Source organism: Eurosta solidaginis, chromosome X, assembly GCF_040869045.1.
Source record: "Eurosta solidaginis isolate ZX-2024a chromosome X, ASM4086904v1, whole genome shotgun sequence".
NCBI lineage: Eukaryota > Metazoa > Arthropoda > Insecta > Diptera > Tephritidae > Eurosta > Eurosta solidaginis.
In genome coordinates, this window is record NC_090324.1 from 33,805,700 (window position 1) to 33,827,614 (window position 21,915).

A 21,915-nucleotide genomic window follows, 5' to 3' on the forward strand; every position below is an offset into this window, starting at 1 on the left:
TGAGTGTAGCGAAGAGAGGCCTTATTTAAAAGTAGATCGTGCAATAACTGGCGTATGCTGATGCCTGAACAAACGCGTTCTGGCTTCTCGGGATTAGTTTCAGAAGAATAAAAAGTGTGCCTTGCGGTAAATAAGGACAGTACTTACTATTATCCAAGAAATTACTTGCTGTCGTCCAAGAAAGAATCGGCGCATTACCGCCTTGGCAGCCGAGCCATTGCTGACAGATATAAATTCGAGACAGTGAAGGATATAGTCTATTTTCGAGCCTTGCACACGAATCGAGATTAATATTGACTTCCATATATAAAAATGCTCAGGATGAAAAAAGAAATTGATTTAGCCATGTCCGTCCGTCAGTCAGTATGTGTGCACGATAACTTGATTAAATATTGAGTTATCTTATTGAAATTTGGTATATGATGATCCACTTTTTAACATATATAACATTTTGGAAAATACAAAAACGTGATTATTTTATGATTATATGATAGAATGTTGAAATTCGATGTGTAAACAGATGTTGAGACTCTTGATAAAAATTAGATTTTTTTTGTAAATGTGCGTGGCACCGCCCGCTTTCGATAATATCAATTTTACAAACATTATTAATCTTAAATCAAAAACCGGTAAATCTATCATATTAAAATTCGAATTCCATTATTATAAGGAATGCTTCGAAAAAAAATAACGAAATCGGTTAAGGACCACGCCCACTTTTATATACATGATTTTTAAAAGGGTCGTGGATGAATAAAATAATAACATCTTTGAAAAGTAGAATTATAACATAAAAAATACATATATAAATTTATGAATATTGAGGTGATATCACCCCTTTTATGACCAAGCAATTTTCTATGTTTCAGGAGCCATAACTCGAAGAAAAATTAACGAATCGTAATAAGGCACACGTATACACTTCTTTATAACAGGAAATATTTCTAGAAGAAATGGATGAGGTCGGCTATGGACCATGCCCACATGTTTATAAAAAACTTCAAAAAGGGATGTAGACGAATATAATTAGCTATGCCTTTGCCGAAAAGAGCTTCATATCAATGGTGTTTTGCGTTATAAATGGAATTATAACAAAATGTGAGAAAATATTAAATTTTTTAAAATGGGCGTGGCACTTACGTTTTTTTAGCAATTTTCTATGTGACCACGCCCACCTTTATATAAAATGGGTCTAAATTGCCGTGGACTAAAACAATAAGCTATATCTTAGCGAAAATAGTATTGTATCAATGATATTTCACTTACTAAGCTTTATTGTAAGAGGAAATTCGGAGGCATTTTTCATTAATGCCACGCCCCTATTCCGATCAATAATTACACAATATTTCTAGAGCTTCAAAAAAAAAATCCCTCGTTATTTATTTGAAAAGAACTGTACAATTGAAATTCACGCTGAGTATATAATGTTCGGTTACCACGAAACAGGGATAGCTGGCGTGACTTGTTGCGGAACGGTCAAATCGCTGAGGCGGTTAAACGGCCATTAATGAGGATAATGATGACGAAACGAAGAGAGGAAAACCTGTTATTATAAATGAAAAAAAAAAAAACATTTTAAAAAATGGAATTTTCCGTATTTTCTTTGGAACAAAGTTTTGAGAGTGTTTTAAAAAATCTGATTTTGGTTGATAAGCAAAATATGTTACCACTGTCACACATTTTATAATATTATCAATTTTATTTATTTATGAGTGTACTATTTGCTTCATTCTACAGTTTCGGGCGGCAAATAATATGAACGTATCGTAAGAGACCACAGCTGAATGTGGATGATTTTGTACATAGTAAATGTGGAAATTCAAATAATAATCACGGTTACATATTATGTAAGTATACGAAACAAAGAAGCCAGAATTGAAACTTTATTCATACTTTTTCCCCAACCGCGCTAAATTGAACACAAACAACTAATTTGCTGGCTATTTTAAATTTTTGTCATTTAGAAATCTTTAAAAAGTAATAAGCATGGAAAAAAGCCACCGTCACGGCAGCATTGTCATTAGGTGCAAAGGAAACAACATAAATGTGGTTTAACACAAATAATATTTTATTTGGTCGACCGAGCTTTATATAATATACTCTGATCTGTATGTCACTATAAATATTCAACTTTTTTTAAACACATATTTTTACTTACGGTTACTTACTTTCTTACTTAATTGGAGCTTAACAGTTTAAAAGGTTATGGCCGTCCAACAAGGCGCGCTAGTCGGTTCTTTCACTGCCAACAGGCGCCAATTGGTCACACCAAGGGAGTTTAAATCGTTTTCCACCTGGTCCTTCCAGCGGAGTGGGGGCCACCCTCTACCTTTGTTTCCATAGGCGGGTTCCGATAGAAACACTTTTTTGGCCGGAGCGTCATCTTTCAATCGCATAACATGGCCTAGCCGGCGCAGCCGCTGCGTTTTAATTCGCCGGACTATGTTGATGTCTATGTAGAGCCTGTACAGCTCATCGTTAAATCTTCTTCAGTACTCGCCATCGCCAACGCGTAGATGTTCATAAATCTTTCGTAGAACTTTTCTTTCGAACACTCCAAAAGCCGCTTCATCTGATGTTGTCATGGTCCATGCATCTGCATCATATAGCAGGGCGGGTACGATAAGTGACTTATAGAGTATAATTACTTACGGTTGAGTTCTTCTAAAATAGATTTAAAAAAACTTATCGCGGCGCCTCGATATTGCATTTAAATTTTATTGGCGTGTGTGAAACTAAGAAAATTAAGGCGACTCATGTAATATGTGAGAACTCCTTACAAAAATTTTTAGGTTTAGCATACATCTTAAAAGCTTCAATAAAATATGTGTATGTAGAAGGTAATATTATTTCGCCTACCCATTGTCTTAATGACCTAGTTGCTTAATCAGATTTTTATTTTTGAATACAATACAAACCTTTGTCAATTACTTTTCGTATATGAATTTCAAACCTATACAGGAAATTTTACTCAAATGGATCAATCAGCAATCCGTACTGACTAAACCTAGGTGAAAAGTATTAGCATCTAACACACTATCGATGTACCAATTTCAACCAAATCGGTTTATCTGTTTCCGAGATAGTAGTGGATATACAGAGTAATATACATATGTATATAATTGGGTGAGGGGCAACCCTAAGTGGCAAACATACTTAAAAATATCTCTATTGGAATACGGAGTAAAATGCCTTTCCTTTAATACCCATATTGGGGTATCTCATGTAATTTAAATTTCATACAGGTGGCAACCTTGTGAAAACACCCTCAGTGGCAACATATAGGTATAAAGCCTTAGAATGTGGGTCTGGTACAATATGTCGAAAATCGAAGAAAAATGTCGAAAAAAATTTCGAAAACCAAAAATGTTGAAAACTAAAATAGCGAAAACTAAAATGCCGAAGAAAAAAATGTCGAAACCATTTAATGAATGGGGTCTGGTACGATATGTCATTATCATTTGTCGAAAACTAAAATGTAGAAAACCGAAAATCCCGAAAAATAAAAATGTCGAAAAAGAAAATGTCAAAAAAAAATATCGAAATAATGTAATTAATGATGTGTAAAATTCGCGCGAATTGTAATATATGAATATAAACGCCTCTTCACCTGGGAATCAATAATTCAAAACGGAAAATAATGATATTCCTTCTGTCAAAATACGTTCACAAGAAACTAGTTAGTAACCCCAAGGTGATTAAAAATCGGAGGCCGATATATAATTTTTTTGCATGAAACCCCTTATTGCATAAGTGACCTTCGGCCAAGTTTAAAAAATAATAGCACTGGATGGATCCAACGCGGGCTACGCTATCCACAGTGTTTCTGCAGAAAATACATTTTTCCGTATATGTTTGTGTTTACAACAAAATAATTGAAAATGCCAAAACACATGAAAATGTGCAACTTTTCTTCGCAAATGTCTCTTGAAAAGTAAAAAATATACCAAACATGTAAGTTGGCATTTTTCTGTACTTCTTCGCCTTTTATCACTAATCCATTATCTCCAAATTTTTTTACACCAATAACGAAAAGTAGAAACTTTGCTTCAGTCAAAATATTGACCAAATACCGAGAGATAACCCTGCACTGATCTGAAAAGGACCATCTTTCCGGGTTATAAAAATAACCCAGGGTAAGTCCAACAGCGGCTGCGCTTAAAGTGTATGTGTACGATTATTAAACGGTTTTATTTAGCTTGAGTTGACAGGCCACATGGCCGCATCGTATTTGTAGCCCGATTTGGCTCATATTTGGAACACATAATACATGCAAGAATAGAAAGCGACCTGTGAAAAAAATCGCCGCTAGGTGGCGCATGGATCGAGATATTCGCAAAAATCGCATTTGTGGACCGATTTGGCTCATATTTGGAACACTTAATACATACAAGAATAGAAATCGACATGTGAAATAAAATCGCCGCTAGGTGGGGCATGGATCGAGATATTCGCAAAAATCGTATGTGTGGCCCAATTTGGCTCATATTTGGAACACTTAATACATACAAGAATTGAAAGCGACCTATAAAAAAAACTCGCCGCTAGGTGGCGGAAGGATCGAGATATTCACAAAAATCATATTTGTGGTCCGATTTTGCCCATATTTGGAACACATAATACATAGATACATGAATAGAAAGCGACCTATGATGCCCGATTTGACTCATATTTGGAACAAATATTGCATACAGTCCGGTAGAAGTGACATCAAAATATTTTTGAGTTGCAGGGAGGGACAAGCATACGTGGCGCAGAGTCGAGTAAAGTCTTTGGAAGGATTATGTATTGAGGACTTAGGTTGTAACAAATTGTCAGGAAAGAGTCCTTGTAATAATGAGTCACTAAATGAACTAAATAGAATGAGAAATAATAGGCAATTAAATAAAGACTAAAAACTTGAAAATAAAATAATTAAACAAAATTTTTTAAGTTAAATGGTTTAATGAAAACAATACTTACATGAAGTAATAATAATACGAAAAGCTAGAAAATAATTAGGTAGGTCCTAGGTACTAGTTATCACACTCATTATCGATCTATGGCGTTGATCAGACAATTAAATAAAAGCGTTGGGCGCGTGAAATTTCTAAAAATGTGACTGATTAAGGTTCAGTTAGTTTTACTTATGACTATCAGTAGAAATATGACTGAAATGCGCGAAATTTCAAAAATGTGGCTGATTAAGGTTCAGTTAATTTTACTTATGACTATCAGTAGAAATATGACTGATAGTCATAAGTAAAACTAACTGAACCTTAATCAGTCACATTTTTAGAAATTTCACGCGCCCAACGCTTTTATTTAATTGTCTGATCAACGCCATAGATTGATAAGGACTGTGATGACTAGTACCTAGGATCTACCTAATTATTTTCTAGCTTTTCCTATTATTATTACTTCGTGTAAGTATTGTTTTCAATAAAACCGTTTAACTTAAAAATTTTTTTTTAATTATTTTGTTAGAACAACTTTAAAAGTTCCGTCCATTAGCCACATCGAAGACCTCTCTAAAACTTCAAGGTTTGCAATGCTTACAAAATTTAAAATACGCTTCTGCAAAAAACTTTTATCCGATAGCAAAAAAACTTCCCTTTCGTGAACGTTTCTTAAATCTTCTGGAATAACAATTTAACTCAGCGTTGACGGTTCCTTGAGCATGTTGCTCCTCACTCTTTTTATTTTCTGCATACAATTCTCTGCCTTGGGTACATAAATTCTGCATACAGTTTTGCATTCCCCTATTGCCGAACTTATTATTTGCGATGGTTTTTGAGAAGTATTTGCCGCCTTCTCTTTCAAATTCGCATTTACTTTTGAAACTTTACTTCTGTAAGCCAATGGATCATGGGAATGTACCGAAGATGATTTCGTCACTTTATGATCACCGTCTAAAATTGTTGTTACTCGAGCGCTGCAATTAAGTTCTTTTCGCTTTTCTCATTTCCAATAAAACATATCTTTATACTTTTTTTCCAACTGAAACACAAATCCATGAAGGATAAGTTTATTTTTTCCTTTATTGGATTTTACAACTTTCGCGTTCATTCTTAATTGATGGCGAATAAAATTTTAACTGAACCAAAGCTCCATTTCAGTAAAAATTTTGCATATAAAAATATACAAAAATACAAATAACTAGGTCAAAAAAATACAGTGCTAAAGTGGAAAGCTAAAATATTTTTCAAATTAAAATACAAAACTTCAATTAACTAGATGAAAAAATTTAAGTCCTAATAAAGAAAGTGCATACCTTGAAATTTTTTAACCAAAAAAGATTTTCGACATTTTGCGACTTTTTTATTTTCGACTTTTCGTACGGATCCCTAATGAATGATATGTCAAATTCGGGTCTGGTATGGTATGTAGAAAATTTTAATATCGGAACTAAAAATACAGAAAAAAAATGTCGAAAAAAAATATTTCGAACACCAAAAAGCCCGAAAAATAAAATGTCGAAAAAAAAATGTCGAAATAATAAAAAAATAATTCTATAAATGATGTGTAAAATTCGCGCGAATTCATTGAATTATTTCTCCAAATAGATTTTTCATATAAAACATCAACTAGGTAATTGTTGCAAGAATCCTAAAAATTCAAACTATTTGCTATTGTTGAAAAAATTATGATAATGTAGTGTAATATGCTAAATTAAAAAAAAATGGAGTTTGGAATACCCTTCTTTTTTATTTAAAATTTTATTTATTATTTCCTTTTTTCTTTGATACACTTTTTTTGGTTTAATAATATTTTGCGATCTAATTAAATTTATTTTATTTTCGACAACAATATATCCTCGAAGTATTGTCGTATTTCCTCTGGTTTCAAGAAAGCTAAGCATTTTAGCATTCTCACCTGCAAAGAAAAGTGTTCATCTTTTCCGTAAATCGAGGCAAGTTTTTCGCTTTGAACTTTCTGCCACAAAATCTGTCCAAAATGGAAAAAACATCCTTTATTAATTTCATTTGGAAAGAACGACTTCGTGGCTGAAATGATTGTTTTTTCGAAGTCAGAAATAATATAATCAGGGTTTAGGTGTATATTATTCTCGCAAGCTAGCTTGAGGATTTCGTAAAAAACTTCCTAGTAACTTTGTTTTTTTTTTGCTACTCATTAGGCAGTAAATGGCAGGAACCACATTTCCGTTTAAATGGGCACGTATAGTAAATAGTTGTCTCAAAATTGTTGGTACAACTTTTAATGTCCCATCCATAAGCCATACCCTCGAATCCCCGAGAACCTTCAAGTTTCTATTGTGCTAAAAATTTAAATTCGCTCATAACAAACTCTTTATCCGAGAGTAAAAAACTTTCCTCTTCCACGAGCAGAAGGTATTCTGGAACGTTGATTTAATCCAAAATTGAAGGTTCCGTCAGTATGCTTGTTCTTACTCTTTTGATTCTTTGTAAATTGCTCTGGGAATTCGGTTGGTATATCCCGCATTCTCTTTTTCATCCAACTATAGATGCGTTTATAATTTGTCACTTGCTAGTTTTGGCTTGTTGCTTTAAGTTAGCATTTGCTTTGTACATTTCAGCTTCATATGCCAATGGATCGTGGACGTGCGCTGAAGCCGGCTTTTTTACTATATGCACGTTTCCATCTAACACCGTCATAACGCGAGCGTTACATTTAAATTCATTTTTCTTTTCGCACTTCCAGTAAAACTCATCTTTATACGACTTTTCTGAATGATATACATATCCGTTCAGAACAAGCTTAAATAAAAAAAAAATAAATGTAAGGCGCGATAACCTCCGAAGAGATCTAAGGCCGAGCTTCTCTTCCAATTTGCGTCGTGCTCCTCTTGATTTTTCCCTACAAATTGGCCGGACGGGACCTACATGTTTTATGCCGACTCCGAACGGCATCTGCAAGGCAGATGAGTTTTCACTGAGAGCTTTTCATGGCAGAAATACAATCGGAGCGCTTGCTATTTCTAAAATTTTAATGTTGCATTGCCCGGGAGTTGAACCCAGGGCATACGGTGTGATAGGCGGAGCACGCTACCATCACACCACGGTGGCCGTAACAAATTCGGTACTCATTCTTTTGGGCGTTTCAACAAACAAAAATCAACTAAATTGTTTCAAAAAAAAAAAATTCAACTAAAATAATTAAAACCAAAAAAAAATACACTTACGTCTTGAGCGATTTAAAAAAAAAACAAACGCCAAAGTAACGTATATTAAAAAAGCAAAGTAAAAAACCTATAATATTAAAAAAACCTCGTTTTTAAAAATTACTCATATGTACCTCGTGCATACTTAAAAATGAAAAAAATAAGGTAACTTAGATTGAGAACTGAGTGACAAAGTGGAAGTAGTACATCTTTTAAAACAAGAAACTTACACAATTATTTCCTGACTCAAAATATACATACTACAATTACAAAATGAATCTAAGATACTCAAAATCGAAACACATTCATGGATGCTTTATTCAGTTCTTATAAAGCGCAACGGGGGCTTCTAAGCATTGAATTTTATAGTTTTGCAGATTACGATCGAAGTCGATATATAAAACCACCTATTTTAATATAAACGTTTCTTGAAAGTTATTGGAAAAAATGGATTTGGCATGAAATGCACCCCAAGTATTCCACAAAACAGCAATGACATTTTCCAATTTTTTTTTGAGTTTCTAATTTTTTTCGACATTTCTGACATTTTGTATTTTTTCGGGCTTCTTTATTTCGACATTATAACATGTCGACATTTTGAGTTTAGGCAAAAAAAATTCACCTTATCAAAAATTTTAAAATTCGACATTTTTTTCGATATTTTTTTTTCGACTTATCGTACGGATCCCGTAAAATTCGTTTTTTCGACATTTTTTTTCGACATTTTTTTTCGACATTTTATTTTTCAACATTTTATTTTTCGGGCTTTTTGGTGTTCGGAATATTTTTTTTCGACAATTTTGTATAGCAATTTCGACTTTTTTCGGCTATTTTCGGTCATTTTTTTTTTGTGGTATTTTTAAATTAGATAAAAAAAGTTTTCTATATAAAAAGGCTTTTAACGATTTGGCCTTTTGTGTTTCGACAATTGTTTTTTCGACATATCGCACGGATCCCTTAGAATGTAACTAGAATGTAGCTATCGATGTAACAAATTTCATTAAAATCGGTTCAGCCGTTTCTGCGATAGTAGTGGATAAGTTAAGGCAACCGCTTACCAAGTTGACCCTTACCAACGGCCTGCACGCGCAACTTCATTAAATGCTTCATCATCGGTTTAATTGTAACAAACAACAGTCAGCAATAAGCACAGTAAACAACAGTCAGCAACGATCGCAGTAAACAACAATCAGCAATAGTTCGATTTTGGGCACACATGCAAATGCAACGTGACGTATGGCCAATGATAGGTGTAATTTTAAGTTAAGACATTCATTGTAATTATTCTTAAGTTGAATCACAACCAATAAATATGAAAGCGGACGTAAGTCCGCTACCTTTTTAAAAATATAAAACGTACTATAAAACGAAGGGGCCGGTGTTATTGTGTTCGATAAAATAAGTATTAGGTCGAATAGTATTTGGCAAAAAGTGCCAACGCGAAAAAACGAGTTTCGTGAATATCGAGGCAAAAGCCAGCCCTAAGGAACCCAGCGTTGGATTCCTGTAGGAAGAACGCACGTCTCCAATAGTGCGATTTGGCGATACCAGAGTAGCGGCAGCAAAAAGGAGCAATATCCCACCGCCAGGAGGCGCTTACCGTAAGATTAGTTTAGGTAATATAAAATTTTTTTTTCTAAAGTGAAATTATATCGAAGTGATTGAAAAAAATAAAGGAAAGAAATTACATATATCGAAATTATACCAAAATATTAAAGTGAAAAAATTATCAATTATTGAGGAAAAATAAATTATATCGAAATTATATCATATTATTTTAGCGAAAAAAAAAAAATAAAATAAAATATTTATTATCAATTATTGAGAGAAAAGAAATTAGGACAGACATAAGAAACCTTGAAAAAAAAACAAAATCCAAAAGAAAGAATAAGAATCATAAGGATTTACCACAAAATTTTTTTAGGAAACTAAATATTGCTTAGACTAGTTTACAATCTAATATACCAATTTATAATAATATCTGGCTTGTACAGCCATAAAATAATATAATTCAAAGCTGCGATTCACCACGTTCGTGGGGACCCTCCAGCTTATAACAGCGAATATTCTCTGCGATTCACCACCAAAGGGACCTTCCAGAGAATAATAACAAAAAAAATATATATATTAATAGTACTAATAATAGCAAACTGAAATAATATAAATTTTTCAAACAATGTCAAACCCTAATGGCATAATTCGACCCCCTGTGTTAAATGCACAAGCACCTAACCCACCTTCTCAACCAACTGCCGCTCCTTCAGGTCATTTTAATATGGATCAATTAACAACCATAGTGACATGACTTGTCACCAATATCCTTAACCAGAAGGACGAAATTTAGTACAAGCAGCCCTTAACCCAAACGGTTGCTTTTCCAACATATCTGACGTAACCATAGACGAAAACCACTTGAACAACATAACGGAACTCGACAAAATACCGACCGTTGTTCGATGCCTCCGCGAATTTTCTGGTAATCCTGGAGAGTTTCACTCTTGGAAAAAAAGCGTAGATCGTATCCTTCAGATCTACGAGCCCCTAAAAGGAACGCCAAAATACTTCGGCATCCTTAACGTTATAAGGAACAAAGTTGTGTGCAACGCCGATATTGCTCTCGAATCTTACAATACACCATTGGATTGGAAGGCTATTCCAAGATGCCTTACTCTCCATTACGCCGATAAGCGAGATTTAGGTACTCTCGAGTACCAAATGACCTCTCTAATGCAGGGCAACCTCACTATTCAAGAATTCTACCAACGCGTCTATTCCCATCTCTCCCTTATCCTCAATATGCTCGGATGCAGGGAAGTCGGTGCAGAATCTATGCATTTACTTACGCACACATACCGTGATAAAGCCCTCGACACTTTCATACGAGGACTGAAAGGTGATCTACCAAGATTGCTTGGTATGAGAGAGCCAGTAGATCTTCCTCAAGCTCTTCACTTGTGCCTAAAATTGGAGAACCAAAACTTTCGTTCCCATTACGCAGTGAATAGCAATAGCGCAAATAGGAAGCCTCATGACTTCCGACCACCTCTTCCACCCAAAAAACCAGTTAACGAATTTTACCCCCAGTTGGCATACATGCCAAGACCTCAGATGCAAGCGCAGAATCTTGCGTATCACTATCGCCCTCAACCTACCTTTAAAAATTTCCAAAATAATCAACCAAATAGACCATTTGGTCAACAAACCCCTTTCAAGCCTCAACTTCCACGTCCAGAACCAATGGACGTCGACAAATCCCTACATTCAAGAGTGGTAAACTATATGAATAGACCACAATCCAATAATGGTGTGAAGAGACAATCAAACTCCTCACAACAAGTACCCCTAAAACAGCAGAGGAATTTCCACGTAGAGGCAAGTGAGCAAGATTACCAGCAAGACCGCCAACAAAACTACCAACAAGATCCACAATACAACACTGACCAATACTATCAACCAAACTGGACTCCTACTGCACAGGAGTACGAGACAGCATTAACAGCCGAAGAAAATGGACAATCAGTCCAAGAATACGCTGAGGGATGCTCATATCCTGAAAAGCAGGACCATATTGATATCCATTTTTTAGAATGAAAAGTTCTTTGTTACCCTACGTCGAATGTAGAACGAAGAACGGGACAATTCTTAGAATGTTGATCGATACAGGATCGAGCAAAAATTATATCCAACCCTGTCATGTCCCAAAGAAAATACCCAACGACGAACCTTTCATCGCGAACTCTATTGCCGGACAGGTTGCAATTACCCACCATACCATCATTAATATATTTGGCAAAAATGACACACCTTTGAAATTCTTCTTATTTCCCACATTAAAATCCTATGACGGAATAATAGGAAATGACAGTCTTAAGGACCTTTGTTAAACAATAAATATACGCGACGATACCCTGACATTAGGTAATGGCCTAAGAATAAAAATTAGACAAAAACTTTCTCCAACCGTTAATAAAATTGAAATTAGAACTGACCATATTACAGCTACACAAAAACAACACATACACCATTTGACTAGACGTTATCCTCATCTTTTTACAGAGCCCGATGAAAAATTAACATACACCACTACAGTAGTAGGAGAAATCAGGACCTCCTCTGATACCCCAGTCTATACAAGATACTACCCATACCCCCTTTCGTAACAAAAGAAATAGGAAATCTACTAAAAGATGGAATCATCAGACCATCCCGTTCACCATATAACTCACCCGTGTGGGTTGTGCCAAAAAAAATGGATGCATCAGGACAAAGAAAATATAGACTAGTAATAGATTACAGAAAACTTAACACTCAAACAATAGCTGACAGAATCCCAATCCCAGAAATCAATGAGGTTATCTCACAGCTGGGAAACAACAAATATTTTTCCGTTCTCGACCTGAAAAGTGGCTTCCATCAGATTCCATTAAAGGAATCAGACATTGAGAAGACATCATTTTCGATTAACAACGGGAAGTACGAATTCACAAGACTTCCGTTCGGACTAAAGAACGCACCCTCTACTTTCCAGCGCGCACTCGACAATATATTGAAAGAGCACATAGGAAAAATATGTTATGTCTACATAGATGATATAATAGTGTTTGGCAAAGACGAACAAAGCCATCTTCAAAACGTCGACAAAATTTTTCATACGCTAGAAAAAGCGAACATGAAAGTCCAGCTCGACAAGTGCGAACTTTTTTGTCAAGAAGTCTAATTTTTAGGATTTATCATATCCCCCACAGGTATAAAGACCAATCCCGCTAAAGTAAAAGCCATTCAAGAATTCCCATGTCCACGAACATTGAAAGGCCTAAGATCTGTTATTGGCCTCTCGGGCTATTATCGACGCTTCATCAGAGATTACGCTAAGCTAGCAAAACCTCTGACCTCGCTTTTAAGAGGGGAAGGTGGACATGCGTCCAAAAATTCTTCCAACAAAAAGCCGGTTGTGTTCGATAACGACGCCATTGATGCCTTCAATAAAATAAAATCAGCATTAACATCGCAAGAAGTCATACTATCGTACCCTAATTTCAAAGAAGAATTCCACCTCACCACAGACGCTTCAAACTACGCTTTAGGTGCCGTCCTTGAACAATCGGGGAAACCGATAACTTTCATATCTCGATCACTAAATAAAACTGAGGAGAATTACGCCGCAAATGAAAAAGAAATGCTGGCAATAATTTGGGCCCTCACTTCCTTACGAAACTACTTATATGGATCTGCAAAGGTTGTAATTTTCACCGATCACCAGCCACTCACTTTTGCATTGAGCAATAAAACCACAATGGAAAAATTAAAAGATGGAAGTGTATCCTGGAAGAATGCAACTATGAGATGAAGTAAAAGCCCGGAAAAACAAACTTTGTTGCAGATGCACTAGCAAGACCGCCACAAACTGACATTAACACCCTCACAACTACAGAACATAGCAACGAAAGCTCCTCACACCCTCTCATTCCTGCCACTGAAGCCCCCATAAATGCAATTGTTTCTAATGTTTGGCAACGAGAATAGCTACTCGTTCCAGTTACCATTCCCTACTTTCCACAGACATACAATTACAAAGCCAAAATTTTCTACACACGACATCATTGATATATTTAAAAGATATTTAGGTCCAGCCTTCGTCAACGGTCTGTACACTACAGAAGGGTTGATGGGTAAAATTCAGGAAATATTTCCTCTCCACTTTAGTAATGTTAAAATCCGTTACACACAAACTCTACTTCAGGACGTCACATCAGAAAGAGAACAGGAGCAAATTATAATCGAAGAACATCAACGAGCTCACAGAAACAGCCGCGAAAATAAAACCCAAATTTTACGTAAATTCTACTTTCCAAGAATGTATGCGAAAATTGAACAATTTGTAAAAAAATGTTCAACTTGTCGCGTCCAAAAATACGATAGGCATCCAGCAAAACCGCAAATTCAGCCGACCCCCATTCCTCAGTCTCCAGGTGAAATAGTTCACGTTGACATATATTCCACTGAGAAAAAAATAATACTTACCGCAATTGATAAATTCTCTAAATACGCCCAGGTTAAAATGATACCCTCTAGAGCAATAGAGCATATTAAAGATCCGATTCGAGAACTAATGATCGCATTTGGAATACCAAGACTCGTAGTAATTGATAACGAAAAATCTCTTAACTCTACCTCAATCTCATCCTTACTTAAGGATGAAATGTCCATTAACGTCCACACCACACCACCGTACAGTAGCACAAGTAACGGTCAGGTAGAAAGATTCCACAGCACACTTTCAGAAATAATAAGATGTCTCAAAAGCAATCAGCCTACAATAACATTCGATGAACTTCTATTTAAATCGGTACAGGAATACAATTCGTCGATTCACTCAACCACAAAGAACAAACCCATAGAGATATTTTTCGGAAATAGACTTTACAATGACCCAAAACAATTAGAACAGAAAAGGCAAGAAAACATTGCCTTACTCAGGAAAAAACAAGAACAGGAACTCTCGTATCACAACAAAAACAGACCTGAAAATAAAGATTTCCCAATAGGAGAAATAATCTATGTTAAAATTAACAAGAGACTAGCTTCCAAGCTAACTCCAAAGTATAAAAAGGAGGAAGTCTTGGAAAATCACAGGACAACAGTTAAAACAGTATCAGGACGAACAATTCACAAATCTCTAATAAAAACCTAATTAAATTTTCAGATAAAATGGACCTCTACAAACTTCTTATTCTCCTCATTACGACTACTACCTCTTCCTCAGACGTTCGAATTCTAGACTACAGCAAATCTCAACTAGTAACAATAGACAATGGACAAGCGAAAATACAAGACGGAACATTTAGACTCATTCACCTCATCGACTTTGAAAAATACGAACAATTTTTGACAGGGACATATGAAGAGATAAATAACCAAATCCCTAACGATCACTTCCTATATCCCCTCCTCAAACATGAAACCATTCAAACCCTTGAAATCCTAAATATACTTAAACCCTTTAACATCAATTATAAAACTATAAGATCCATTGATATATTGGGAACGGCATGGAAATACATAGCCGGATCTCCCGACCACGAAGATTTAAACATAATAACCAATAATTTAAATAATCTAAACGAAAATAATAATGAGCAAGTAGTAATTAATAACCTATTTGAAAAACGAATAAATAACATAACTAATATAGTTAATAGAATGATAAACACTATTAGAAAAGAAGAAAATGTTGTAACGGAAATCATAATAAATTTGCAAAATAGAATTAGGTTAATTAAGGAAGAATTAATAAATATAAAATATGCCATCCAATGGGCAAAAGAAAATATATTGAACTCTGTAATACTAAGCAAAGAAGAAATAGAATTGTCAATCAACAAGATGAAAAAGGAAAAAATACCATTTAAAAGTGCCGAAGAAGCACTAGAAATATCACAAATAAATGTAATAAGTAAAGGAATGAAAATTGTATACATGGTTAAAATACCGCTGACACTGAAAGAAATATTTAGAAGAATTATCATACGACCTGTAAAAAGGGCAAAAAATACTATAATAAAAACTGAGTATAATGAAATACTAAAAGGAAAATATTCACTGTACGGAATAAAAAATGATTGCGAAAGTTATAATGATCTAACGATCTGTAAAGAAACAAATGTTATAGATTTAAGTAAAGACTTATGTGTAGCTAGAATAATAAATAGTTTAAATTCGACTTGTTCGACAACGAACGGCCATCACGTCCCTACCTTAGAAGAAATCAAACCCGGAGTAATATTGCTAAACCGGTTCGAAGGCGAAGTGCAAACTGATGAAGTATCTCAACCAATCATTGGAACGCGTGTGATAATATTTAACAATAAAAAAAAAAAAAATTTAAGGCGCGATAGCCTCCGAAGAGATCTAAGGCCGAGCTTCTCTTCCAATTTGCGTCGTGCTCCTCTTGATTTTTCCCTACAAATTGGCCGGACGGGACCTACATGTTTTATGCCGACTCCGAACGGCATCTGCAAGGCAGATGAGTTTTCACTGAGAGCTTTTCATGGCAGAAATACAATCGGAGCGCTTGCCAGACACTGCCGAGGGGCGACCCCGCTTAGAAAAATTTTCTTCTAATTGAAAAATCTTATTTCTAAAATTTTGATGTTGCTTTGCCCGGGAGTTGAACCCAGGGCATACGGTGTGATAGGCGGAGCACGCTACCATCACACCACGGTGGCCGCAATGCAACAATAAAAATAAACGGCCAAACATTCGAAAATGTTGAAGCAAGACCAATTGAAACCATTCCCGCAATACTACAGCCAACTCCATTAGAAAAAGATCACATCGAATTACTCTCCTTAGAAGCTTTAAAAGACCTGCACATCAAAAACACGCATCAAATCAATTCTATTAAAAAAGCGACACTCTCTGTCGGAAGTTTCACAACGGCAGCATTCCTAATAATCATAATACTTATTTTTTTCCTAAGGAAATGATCCGTGGAAATACGATATGTAGAAGAAGAAATAGCAAAGCCAGAACAATCTATTACGAATCAAGAAGTTAGCCTATCAAGTCAAGAAAATCATATTCCAACATATGTGAGTTTTAACAATTTGATATTCTACTAATTATCGAGGACGCTCACACTTAAAGGGGGAAGAGTTAAGGCAACCGCTTACCAAGTTGACCCTTACCAACGACCTGCACGCGCAACTTCATTAAATGCTTCATCATCGGTTTAATTGTAACAAACAACAGTCAGCAATAAGCACAGTAAACAACAGTCAGCAACGATCGCAGTAAACAACAATCAGCAATAGTTCGATTTTGGGCAATAACAACAAATAGTTAAGTTAAGACATTCATTGTAATTATTTTTAAGTTGAATCACAACCAATAAATATGAAAGTTGACGCAAGTCCGCTACCTTTTTAAAAATATAAAACGTACTATAAAACGTTAATTGATATACAGAGAGATTAAAATAATAAGGTGAGGTAGCAACCCTAAGTGTCGACCCCATTTAGAAATGTCTATATTGAAATTCGAAGTGAAGCACCTTTCGTTTGATAGCCATATTGGCATATTTCATAATAATTTTTAATTTCACAAACTTTTGAAACCACTCTCAGTCTGAACACCTAAATAGAAAGTCTTGGAATGTGATACACTATCTATGTGCCAAATTTCATTCAAATCGGTCAAGCCGTTTCCGAGATCTTTCCGAATATACAAACAATTTTTACTCGTTTAAAGTAATACGATTTTTGCGTATATGATTATCGTTGTTTTATATTTCAAACACAGGACATTTATTGTATTGTATTCTATTTATGCAGTTAATAATAAACTTAACAAGTAAGGAAGGTTAAGTTCGGGTGTAAATGAACATTACATACTCAGTTGAGAGCTATGGTGGCAACATAAGGGAAAATAACCATGTAGGAAAATGAACCGAGGGTAACCCCGGAATGTGTTTGTATGACATGTGTATCAAATGAAAGGCATTAAAGATTATTTTATGAGGGAGTGGGCCATAGTTATATAGGTGGACGCCATTTAGGGATATAGCCATAAAGGTGGATCAGGGTTGACTCTAGAATGCGTTTGTACGTTATGGGTATCAAATGCAAGGTGCTAATGAGTATTTTAAAAGGGAGTAATCCTTAGTTCCATAGGTGGACGCCGTTTCGAGATATCGCCACAAAGGTGGACCAGGGGTGACCCTAGAATTTGTTTGTACAATATGGGCATCAAACGAATGGTGTTAATGAGTATTTTAAAAGGGAGTGGGCCTTAGTTCTATAGGTGGATGCCGTTTCGAAATATCGCCAAAAAGGTGGACCAGTGGTGACTCTAGAATGTTTTTGTACGATATGGGTATCAAATTAAAGGTATTAATGAGGGTTTTGAAAGGGAGTGGTGGTTGTTGTATAGGTGGTCGCCTTTTCGAGATATTGCCATAAAAGTGGGCCAGGGGTGACTCTAGAATGCGTTTGTACGATATGGGTATCAAATGAAAGGTGTTAATGAGTATTTTAAAAGGGAGTAATCCTTAGTTCCATAGGTGGACGCCGTTTCGAGATATCGCCATAAAGGTGGGCCAGGGGTGACCCTAGAATTTGTTTGTACAATATGGGCATCAAACGAAAGGTGTTAATGAGAGTTTTAAAAGGGAGTGGTGGTTGTTGTATAGGTGGTCGTATTTTCGAGATATCGCCATAAAGGTGGACCAGGGGTGACCCTAGAATTTGTTTGTACAAAATGGGTATCAAACGAAAGGTGTTAATGAGTATTTTAAAAGGGAGTGGGCCTTAGTTCTATAGGTGGACGCCGTTTCGAAATATCGCCATAAAGGTGGACCAGTGGTGACTCTAGAATGTGTTTGTACGATATGGGTATCAAAAGAAAGGTGTTAATGAGTATTTTAAAAGTGAGTAATCCTTAGTTCCATAGGCGGACGCCGTTTCGAGATATCGCCATATAGGTGGACCAGGGGTGAACCTAGAATTTGTTTGTACAATATGGGCATCAAACGAAAGGTGTTAACGAGTATTTTAAAAGGGAGTGGGCCTTAGTTCTATAGGTGTTCGCCTTTTCGAGATATCGCCATAAAGGTGGACCATTGTACGATATAGGTATCAAATTAAAGGTATTAATGAGAGTTTTAAAAGGGAGTGGTGTGAAGGCGTTTTCCAGATGCCGACCAAAATGTAGACCAGGGTGACCCAGAACATCATCTGTTGGATACCGCTAATTTATTTATATATGTAATACCTGCCAAGATTTTAAGGGTTTTTTATTTCGCCCTGCAGAACTTTTTCATTTTCTTCTACTTAATATGGTAGGTGTCACAACCATTTTATAAAGTTTTTTCTTAAGTTATATTTCGCGTCAATAAAACAATCCAATTACCTTACCATGTTTCATCCCTTCTTTCGTATTTGGTATAGAATTATGGCATTTTTTTCTTTTTTCGTAATTTTCGATATCGAAAAAGTGGGCGTGGTCATAGTCGGATTTCGTTCATTTTTCATACCAAGATAAAGTGAGTTCAAGTAAGCACGTGAACTAAGTTCATTAAAGATATGTCGATTTTTGCTCAAGTTATCGTGTTAACGGCCATGCGGAAGGACAGACGGACGACTGTGTATAAAAACTGGGCGTGGCTTCAACCGATTTCGCCCTTTTTCACAGAAAACAGTTATCGTCCTAGAATCTATACCCCTACCAAATTTCAAAAGGATTGGTTAATTTTTGTTCGACTTATGGCGTTAAAAGTATCCTAGACAAATTAACGGAAAAAGGGCGGAGCCACGCCCATTTTGAAATTTTCTTTTATTTTTGTATTTGGTTGCACCATATCATTACTGGAGTTGAATGTTGACATAATTTACTTATATACTGTAAAGATATTAAATTTTTTGTAAAAATTTTACTTTAAAAAAAAATTTTTTTTAAAAGTGGGCGTGATCCTTCTCCGATTTTGCTAATTTTTATTAAGCGTACATATAGTAATAGGAGTAATGTCCCTCCTAAATTTCATCATGATATCTTCAACGACTGCCAAATTACAGCTTGCAAAACTTTTAAATTACCTTCTTTTAAAAGTGGGCGGTGCCACGCCCATTGTCCAAAATTTTACTAATTTTCTATTCTGCGTCATAAGTTCAACTCATCTACCAAGTTTCGTCGCTTTAGCTGTCTTTTGTAATGAATTATCGCACTTTTTCGGTTTTTCGAAATTTTCGATATCGAAAAAGTGGGCGTGGTTATAGTCCGATATAGTTCATTTTAAATAGCGATCTGAGATGAGTGCTCAGGAACCTACATACCAAATTTCATCAAGATACCTCAAAATTTACTCAAGTTATCGTGTTAACGGACGGACGGACGGACGGACGGACATTGCTCAATCAAATTTTTTTTCGATCCTGATTATTTTGATATATGGAAGTCTATATCTATCTCGATTCCTTTATATATGTACAACCAACCGTTATCCAATCAAACTTAATATACTCTGTGAGCTCTGCTCAACTGAGTATAAAAATAAAAACTAGAGAAATGAAAAGTTTGTTGCTTTACAAAGATCGTGTCAGTTCTAGTACGAAATCGAATGAATGAATTTGCCAGTTGAAATTGAAATTATATGTAATTGATGTTGGTTTCCGTTCTTCTACGCAGGAGCCGTTTTATAATGTTGCCACAAGTTGCAGCAAGTGAAGATTTCGATATTGCCTAAACCACCCCTCTCCCAGAAGGATTGCCGTAGCATAGGATTGAATACTTGAAACCTGGTCGATAGTGCGAATTCGTCTCTAGGAAAGTAAGGTGGTTTTAGCCTCCTGTCGATGGATACTGTTTGAGTTGCCTCGATCCTATTGTTATCGTGTATGTCTTCGGGTACCTGTTAACCACGAGGTATGCCCCAACGTATGGTGCTTTTAACGGTTTCTTAATGGTATCATCGCGAGAAAAACGTGGCTACAGGAACGTAGATCTTTGGGTATGAATGTCGCAGGTTTTCCGTGGTGTGACGTTTGTATCAGTCGAAGTGTTTCAAAATGTCCCCGCTATTCTCCCAAAAAATTGTGTTGGTCTAAAGGGCTATCCTCCTCTGGGTCTATGATATCGTCCAGGAGCCGAGTAGGTTGGCCATTGATCATATCTGCAACGGGAACTCCCAACTCTTCCTCAAATGCCGTTCCTAACACCAGAAGTACAAGGAGAAGAAACTCCAGCTCGCATCTGCTGAATGGTATCGGAACGCAGCTCTCAAAACTCGGTGCCATCTTTCCACCATACCATTTGCTTTTGGGATGGCTGCTGGTCGTGTGTATATGTCTGAATCCTAAACGGTTTGCTAATTCCTTAAACAAGGTGCTATCAAATTTGGCGCTCCTGGTCGGTGGTAACTTATTCGGTGTACCAAACCGTCTAAAGTATCAACTCCAAACATCTGGAAAACCTATCCACGCAAGTGAGGCAGTATGTGATGTTGATGGCGTAAACGGCCCAACTATGTCCTTGTTGACATGCTCGAATCTTCATCGTGGAACTGCGAACTATTCTGGCTCAGCTTTCGCGTGTGAGATTTTACACATACAATGAACCTTTATACACCGTTGCACAGTGTTTCGTGTAGAACAAGCTAGCTGGACAAAAACAAAGTTCTTATTCCAAGAAAAGTGTAATGAGAAATGAAAGAAAACAAACAAAATAACGGGATTTTTGCTTTTTTTGAGATTTTTGCTCATATATATTGAGTAATTGAAGTAAGAAGGCAGGAGTGGCAGTAAAATGGATTGAATAATTTGCAAAATTCTTGTTGAATATTAAGCTTCATATTTCTTTTAAGTTAACACTTTTATATAATTTTTTTGATGGATTCTAAGCTCGAAGGTAAGCAAAATTTCTTAATAGTAATTCTTTCGCAATTAGAATATTTTCAATATATTTAACATTCCGGTATTAAGAAGAGAAGGTATTTTTTCTCTAAATTTTTGATTTAGGGACAAAAAAGTTACATACATCCGCGGACATCCGGGCTAAATTTTACATATGTTATAGTCGCAAGTATTCTCTAATAGTTGAAAGAAAAAACCATTGCGAATTCTTTGCACATCCGCTTTTAATTTTTTCTTTTGTAGATATAGTTATCTCTACATATAAAATAGGATGTATGTACGTACCGGCGCCGACGAGATATTTGAACCTTTAAAGCTGATCTGCAAACGGCAAAGCCAATTCCCAGGTACAGGGAAAAAACACGTAGCCATAAAACACACAAAAATAAA

General features: G+C 35.7%; 1 protein-coding gene across 21 annotated transcripts in view; it reads left to right on the top strand.

Moving 5' to 3' along the window:
* The window catches only part of zfh2 (Zn finger homeodomain 2), a 2,927,436-nt gene that overhangs the window by 2,817,836 nt on the left and 87,685 nt on the right, over positions 1-21,915 (top strand). For 20 of the 21 annotated variants that reach the window (XR_010947790.1, XR_010947791.1, XR_010947792.1 and 17 more), the window contains one exon: positions 1,738-1,847. The exons of the other annotated variant lie outside the window; for it this stretch is intronic. The gene's annotated coding sequence lies outside the window, so the exon portion shown is untranslated. The remainder of the gene's footprint in view (positions 1-1,737; positions 1,848-21,915) is intronic. 21 annotated transcript variants of the gene reach the window in all.